Source organism: Peromyscus maniculatus, chromosome 20 (genome assembly GCF_049852395.1).
Source record: "Peromyscus maniculatus bairdii isolate BWxNUB_F1_BW_parent chromosome 20, HU_Pman_BW_mat_3.1, whole genome shotgun sequence".
Classification (NCBI taxonomy): Eukaryota; Metazoa; Chordata; class Mammalia; order Rodentia; family Cricetidae; genus Peromyscus; species Peromyscus maniculatus.
The window spans coordinates 40726164-40734505 of NC_134871.1; the positions used below are offsets into that span (position 1 = coordinate 40726164).

General features: G+C 43.6%; 1 non-coding gene across 1 annotated transcript; it reads right to left on the reverse strand.

The window, feature by feature from the left end:
- Nucleotides 1-4200: 4200 nt before the first annotated feature.
- LOC121824591 (U6 spliceosomal RNA) lies at nt 4201-4303 on the reverse strand. Its single transcript, XR_006066517.1, has one exon. It is a non-coding gene; the product is annotated as a U6 spliceosomal RNA (small nuclear RNA).
- Nucleotides 4304-8342: the final 4039 nt, after the last annotated feature.

Below are 8342 nucleotides of genomic sequence, written 5' to 3' on the forward strand. Positions count from 1 at the left end.
CAGAAAAAAAAGTAGTCAGGTGTCAGTGTAAAGAAAACGTGCTGTCACCCCTCAAAAGGCAGAAAATGAGGATCTGGACAATGTCTCCTTAAGGGGGCAGTCGATCAAGGGCCGGAGAGGGAGAGTGTTTGGGTGGTAACGGCTAAGAAGACATCAGGTCATTTAATATCTCACTCTTTCCAGTTGACATGTAATTTGTGTGTGTGTGTGTGTGTGTGTGTGTGTGTGTGTGTGGTGTAGTGTGACTCAATCAGGTTAAATAACAATTCCAGCATCTCTGTATTGACTGTTTCTTGTGTTGGAAACATTCAAAATTATTTCTTTTCATTATAGCTCATTTTATTAGCAAAACGAAGGATTATTAACACTAAGGATATTCAAAAGACATGTGGAAATGTACCATTTTACATGCTACATATATGTTTCATATATAAATATATATTTATATGTTCATGATGCACATGTGTTGTTATAACGCACATTTATATCAACATCATTATTATATCGTCCATATATGTGTCTGTGTATCGGTAAAACATTTAAAAAGAGTTTCATTGGTGTTACTCTACACAAGGGATATTGCTTCTCCCACAAACCACACTTGCCTAATAAAAGGCCCAGGGCCGGATGTGGGGTTCTTCCCCTTGTGCTGGTGGTCAGGGGTGTCCCTGAGACACCCCGAACAGTACAGGGTATTACCACTGCTCCTACCGACCCTCCACAACTTGATGGTAAGACCCAATGCTGACGACACTACATGCACTGGTCACCGGACAGGGATAAATCAAGTCAGTCCTGACCAGAAATCTTCCAGAGGACCCTGGTTCGATTCTCAGCATCCACACGAAGACTCACACCTGTCTGTATCTCCATGGGCACCAGGCACATACAGGGTTCACAGACATACATGTCAGCAAAACACTCGTAAGACTAAGATGCAATTTTTTAAAATAAAATAATCAAAAGGACACTAATTTGGAAGGGACAAGGGTAAATCTGGGAGGAGCTGGGGAGAGGAGTAGGGATGAATATGATCAAAGTACATTGTTGGCATGTATGGCATCCTCGAGAATTAATGAAATTAAACCCGTCCTCTCCTGTATAATCTTTCATTGCATGGTCTGAAATTTAGAAAAAGGCCTGCATACCAGTCCACCAGGGCTCTGGACTTTCAGCACAATTTCTGGGAAAACAGAATTAAGAGCAAAAAGGCCAGAACATCCCAGACTTGCCCCGCAGGAAGAAAAGTGTGCTTCCATAGGAGAGAGAAGAGCCGTGGATTCCTTCACAGGCTGAATCGAGGAAGCAGACTACTGCCAGGTATACAGCAGGTGGTTAGTGATGGGGAGTGCTACAGACTGAGCCCCCAAGGCCACCATGGAAGTGTGACTCACAGTGCCTTGTGGGGGCCAGGAGACACTTGTGTGTGGAAAGCTGAGGACTCGGGTGGGAGGAGCGATCCCATTGCCGGAAGAAGGTGGAGCATGAAGAGAAGGCGGAGCTACAGCCGTGCACCCGCCTCCCCCGCCCCTCCCCCCTCCGCAGGAAGCACAGACAGCAGAATGGGGGGCGATGTGGGCTAGGAACTACAATCAGGGAACAGAAAGGCTGGTGGCCATCAGGCTGTCAGCCCTGGATCCAGTGTGGTCAGCTCTCGCCTTCAGGCAGCTCCTTCTGTCTCTTCCACATGCTTGCTTACTGCGCCGTCTCTCTGCAGATGACCCTAGGGTACCTCATACTCAGTTCTATGCCCAGTCCCTTCTATTTGCCTTACCTATTACTATTATTATTCATTGTGTGCGGGGGGGCGGGGGGGGGGCGGGGAGTGCCAAGGCACACATGCAGAGGTCAGAAAAGAACATGATGGAATCTGTTCTCTCCTTCCACTGTGTGGGTTCCTAGGACTGAACTCAGGTTGTCGGGCTGGACAACAAGTGCTTTACCTGGAGATTCAGCTCACGGCCCCTCTTCATTATCTTACATGGAGACCCGCAGCCTCTACCCTCCTGAGATGTCCCATTTGCTCCCCCCCTCTTCCTGAATCAAACTCTCTCTGTGTATGACTGTGTTCACATGTTTATCTTTCCCTTGTGGTGAAAACATTCAGATGCCTTTGTGAAGATGTTTTGAAATACTCCATAGACCATTATTAGCTACAGTCACTCGACTGTGCACACCATAACTTCTATTGCTCTTGTCTACCTGTGAATTAGTGCCATAAAGCAGCCTTCCCCATGCCTGGCTCTGCCCTACTCTCCCAGCCCCTGATAACTATCATTAAACATTTATCCTCTAGCATAACCAACTTTTAAATTTCACACGTGAGGTAAGTGAGATCATATGGAGAAATACTTCCTATATAAACAACTCATATCCATAGCAGGACGAACATGTTTATCTGTCCACAATACAAGTGCCTCGGATTGTTTTGTGTGGTGTACAGTCGATAAAATGGGACGTTCTGAGTCCTTTATAATGGGGAGCTGTTAGTATCATATTTAATTTATTTCTAATATATACAGTATATATCAATATAGTAAATGCATTTGCCTAAGTGTGAGAACTTCAAACATCCCTACACATTGCCTTCGTGTCTCTATGAGGAATAACAATGATGTATGAAGGAGATGCTCAGGATGAGAAATAATAACCCATAGGTACCCCAAGCCAGAATGAGCCCTCAAGGGGCTCAGACAGGGAGCTGTGGGCCAAAGCCGGTGACTTCTGGGAAGTGTGACTTATTGATGTTCATCCACTTGTTCATGGTGGCAGGTGTTTTCCTGAAGGACAAAGATGAACCAATCTCAAGATATATGGTGTCCACCTCAAAACAAAGTGGGACAACTGTGGGAGCCCATTCTCGGGTTCCTCGTGGCTTTACCTAGCAGGTCCGCATAGTGGATGATTAGGACCACGGGCCTGAGTGCAGGTGTCTAAGATGGTCTGCACTTGGCTGTGCTGGGGGAGGTCTTTTGCTCCACCCCTTGGCATCTCTATAAATACCCTGGGGCAGAGACAGTCTGGGCCCATTGGAAAAGGTTCCAGGCCCTCTTGAGGCTATCCTTTATTTTCTATCTGTTTATCTCCGCAAGATTCTCCACAATAAATCCTCCTATCTAATCTATCTAATATTTCCTGCTGCTCACACTCAAGAAAACTCTGGGGACTTGTGGGGTTGGTGGGTAAACGCCCCACAGACAACCACAAATGTTACATCACCCATAAACCAGGCTCATGACAGCCTTTCCCACATAGAAGTATCATTAATATTTGCTCCCTGGAGATGATGTATGTGTGAATGCATATTTGTCTACTAGGATTACTTGTTGGAACTGGAAAAATCAATCCCATGATGCACTGCAGAAATATTTTGGTACAAAAAAAAAGTGTTAGGTGCTTGGTAGTGGTCAGCTACAGAGAAGAGAATCTTAAGAAGGAGGCGATATCCTGGGGGTCCTGGGTGCTGGACCAATGAGGAAGGATGGGAAGGAGAGACATGAGGCTCACATGTTCACAGGTCAGACTGTGACAGATGATCTAACTAGCTTTTAGAACAAACCATTAAAAGGTGAAAAGGTCAAGAGCCATGGACAGCATCATAGCTCTCACGAGCCTCAACAGGAGTAAGAAAGAGTCCATTAAGAAGTACAATCTGAGTGACCATGGCCTACAGATATTAATTTGGGTCACTCCTATGGACATGACTGTAGTGGGTATTCATTCCCCCAATAGCTTTGGAGTACTGACTTTTTGGGCGTGGCCTTTTGGCTGGTTATGTGACAGCTTAAATCTGAGGAGGGCACATGTGGTCACTCTCTTGGGTGGTGAAGACCAGATCAGGTGGTGTGAAGCAGCTTGTGATGGGTCCCCAGCTTTCCAAGGATGCTGGAACTGGATTTACCTTATCCTGTATCAGTGAGTCTGTTATCCCCATAAAACCCCATAATAAATTGATATGGAGAGAGCATTGAGGGTTGCTTTACACATGACCCACTGTGGATGCTATTAGGTGCCAAACCAAGGATATAGTTTCATGTCTAGAAAAAATAATATAATGGAATTAAGTCATTTCACATGAATATAGCAAACTGCCCGTCAAGTTAATTTTTCTTTGCTTGCTATAATAAAAAGAGGGCACTGGATCTGTATGACACAGCCACATGGTAACCACAAAAAATAATTACCTGACTCTCCCACTCTACAAAACATCCAACCACCATGCCTTAAAACTGTCAAGGTGCACAGGGGCCACACTAATTTTCTCTGTATCATTCCAACTTTAGTATATGTGCTGCTGAAGCAAGATCTAATTTGCAGGCAAATGGATGGAACTAGAAAGATCATCCTGAGTGAGGTAACTCAGGCCCAGAAAGACAAACATGGTACATACTCATTCATAAGTGGATATTAGATGCAAAGCAAAGGATAACCATATTACACCCCACAACTCCATAGTAGCTAGCTAACAAGGAGGGCCCTAAGAGGGACATCGATCACCCTGGGAAGAGGAAATAGATGAGATCTCCTGGGTAAACTGAGGGTGAGAGAGGAATAGAGGGGAGAGGATGAGGGATAAGAACATGAGGGATCAGGATGGCTGAGTTGGGGGAGGGATGGAGAGGAAGAGCAATGAAAGAGATATCTTGATAGACGTGGCCATTATGAGGTTAGGGAGAAACCCGGTGCCAGGGAAACTCCCAGGAATCCACAAAGATGACCCCAGCTAAGACTCCTAGCAATAGTGGAGAGGGTGCCTGAACTGGCCATCTCCTGTAATCAGATTGGTGACTACCCTGTCTGTCACCATAGAATCTTCATCCAGTAACTGATGGAAGCAGATTCAGAGATCCACAGCCAAGCACCACCAGGCCGAGCTCCTGGAGTCCAGTTGAAGAGAGAGAAGTGGCATTATATAAGCAAGGGGGGCCAAGATCATGACAAGGAAACTGACAGAGACAGCTGACCCGAGCTTGTGGGAGCACATGGACTCTAGACCGACAGCTAGGGAGCCTGCATGGGCGGGGGGTGGGGGGTGGGGTGGGGGTTGGTCCTGTGCCGTGTTTTGTTGATTCCATGGGAGGTCTGCCCCTTTCTGAGGAGTAGATGGGCATGAGTAGAAAGAAGGTGGAAGGAGGGAAGGGGAGGAGAGGAGAGAGGAGCAACTGTGGTTGGTGTGTAAAATAAATTTTAAAAATTTAGCCGGGCAGTGGTGGCGCACGCCTTTAATCCCAGCACTAGGGAGGCAGAGCCAGGCGGATCTCTGTGAGTTCGAGGCCAGCCTGGGCTACCAAGTGAGTTCCAGGAAAGGCACAAAGCTATACAGAGAAACCCTGTCTCGAAAAACCAAAAAAAAAAAAAAAAAAAAAAAAATTTAATTAAAAAAACCTGTCAAGGTGCAAAAACGGAGGAAAGACAGAAGTTTCATTAATATCTTCCTCTATAACCCTACCCGTCCTGTACTCTGACCTTAAGTTCTGAGAACTTTAAATCAATTATGTAGCATCATGCACAACACGGCACATATATTAAAATTAAATTTAAAATTAAAATGTGATGGGATTTATATTGCATTCCAAGAAATATTCTGGGGGAATAAAGACTGGAGGTTCTGTCTTCCTCTGCTGATTCTACATTCGATCCTATTTCCCTCTTTAAATATTCAACATGCTTTTCCTTCCTCCCCTCCCCTCTCTTTCCCTTCTTCCCTTTTGGTTTCTCTGCTCAGGCATCATGGTGCGACAGTAAAGTGCCTTCCATTTCATGTTTTGAACACTGTCCACAGCTTGGGTTACTATACTGATTGTTTCGTATCAGTCCACGAGCTCAATCAGCTTTGAGGTTTTAGATTTTTCTTTTATAGTTATGATTATAGGCAGGTCAGTCACCATCTCCCACCTTGTGTTTTCTCTGTACGTAAGATCTGAAAATAATGTCTGTATCATATAAGTGTTGAAAGAATTAAAATAAACACAATATTTAAGGTAAATACCCCTTAACACAGTAACTGACACTAGATCCACACATGCTTATTACATGTTATTTAGTTAATATTAGAGAATGTCAGTGATCCAGAATGTGGTAAATATTGTTGTTGGTGACTATCAGAACTAAACCTGACAGCATATAACCCAAAGCCTAGCACACACTCTAAATCACCCTTTAAAATCACATCTGTGTCAATATTGAAGAGCAACACTAGCATTCTAAAGAAAAACAGAGCTACACTTGATCCTAAGTGTACTTGTGGCTCTGAATTTCCTGGTTTGCTAAAAGACCTGGAACACGTAGAGAAAAGTGAGCACAGCTCTTTGGTTATTACTGAAGTATGAGAACCACATTGATAATAACTAAAAACTACAATTAGAGACATTTCATCCCAGTGCCTCTGGGTCCCATCAGGTTGGTTTCACTACAAGAGTCCTGAGCCATTTTCAATCTGTGCCTCATTAGATAGTTGCAGCCTGCATATCCTACAGAAACATTTGGAAAAATAAGATTTGTAAAAAGGAGGCATCTTTTCCCCTACAGACCTTTTCCACTGTCTAAATATCTGTTTTGCAGATACAGGGAGATACCCAAGTGTGCTTTGAGACACTGACTCATTCCACAAAAGTGCCTTTCCCCCAGCTTATATGTGAGCAAAGTCCTAGGTGATGTTTGGCATTGCATCTTAAATTATTTACTCTTATGTGTGAGTGTGTGTGGGGTGTCCTTACTTTTTTATAACCTGTTTAGACACTGAGATGATTGAGTGCCCTCTGCACTCCACTCAAGTTAGATCCACTTGTTCCTAAACAGAAGAGATGTCCCCCTTGAACTGCCATTAATTACTTCAGCACTACTGATTAACCTTGACTTACCTTAATTTAATTTGAGAAGAAATGGAAACTGAAAGTCATTACCTAATAGTTATGAGGAATAGAAGAAATTCAGTCATAGACTTTGTGTTTCTTCCTCCAGCCTCTAATCTTGCTCAGCAGACAGTGTATCCAAGAAGTATATTCCCTTTCCAGGTGTGCTGGAGAAATAAAACACAGCTATCTGGATCAGGTCCCAAAATGCTTGGATAGCACAGTGAGAATTAACCTCATCTGACTACAGTGGCTGTTAATACCAGGCTATTCCTCCTTGTGATTGTTAGGACGTCAACTTGATGGCATTTAGAATCACCAGGAGACAAACTTGTGGGTATGTCTTTGGAGGGGTTTCTAGATTTTGCTTAGTGAGGTAGTAAGACCCATTGGAATGTACATTATAAGGTCCACTGAGTTGGGGTCCCAGATTGAATAAGAGAAAAATTGGGCTAACACATGCATTCATTTCTCTTTTTTTTTTTTCTAACCAAAGACTCAATGTGAACAGCAGCCTCAAGCTCCTGTCACCGTACCTTCTCTGCTATGTTAAGCAGAACCCTCAAACTGTGAGCCAAATTAAACCTTTCCTTCTGTATATTTATTGGGTACATTTTTACACATTTTCTCCAGAACCTGAGATAGTATCTAGAGGCATCACTAAAATCTGGAGACTACTCGGTGGATCATGTCATCTGCAGTTGAGATCCTTGATATGGATGAGCATTATAAAATGTGAAGGCCAGTCACCCACAATGAAGAATCATCTAAATCAAAATCTTATGTGTGATGAAGTTGGGAAACCCTGCCCTAATATCATACAAGGTTTGATCTGAGACATCAGTGGCCACCACCACCATCAGACTCACTTCACTTGTGAAACTCTCAGTCATGACGGGTGGCTTACCAGAAGACAGTCCCCATTTCAGATTATTCCTTGCTATGCAACTGTAGGGCCTGTCACAGAGCTCTGTGACAAGCAGGTTGCACTATGCATCCTGCTAAACATCTAGCTAAAGATATTTTATAGGAACAAGGATGCAGTGGCTCCAGATGTTGCTGAGAAAGTCTTTACTTAGAAATGAGGGATTTTCTGTGTTGATGAAGGAATACAGTTAAGATCTTGGTATACTTTAGGGTACAGTGAACATGAAGACCTGGGCCACAATCAGGGTAGGCAGAACATGATAAAATACATAGATCAGTCAAGTTTTAACAGAAAGGACACTTGTTATTCTCTAACTCTGCCATGATAAACTGATATTGCTCTTGCAAAAACTTCCCACCTCTACACACTTCATGTCTCACTTAGAAGTATGAGTTTTTTGGGACTAGTCTCTCCCTTTTGTCAGTGGTTCTTGAAATCAATAGGACTCAGGAGACCATGTATCACTATCAGAATGCCACCCAGATATGATCAGAGTATTTTGGTATTCTGATACTTTAATTACATACCTGAGTGTAATTTCATGCTTGTTTTCCCTATGTGAC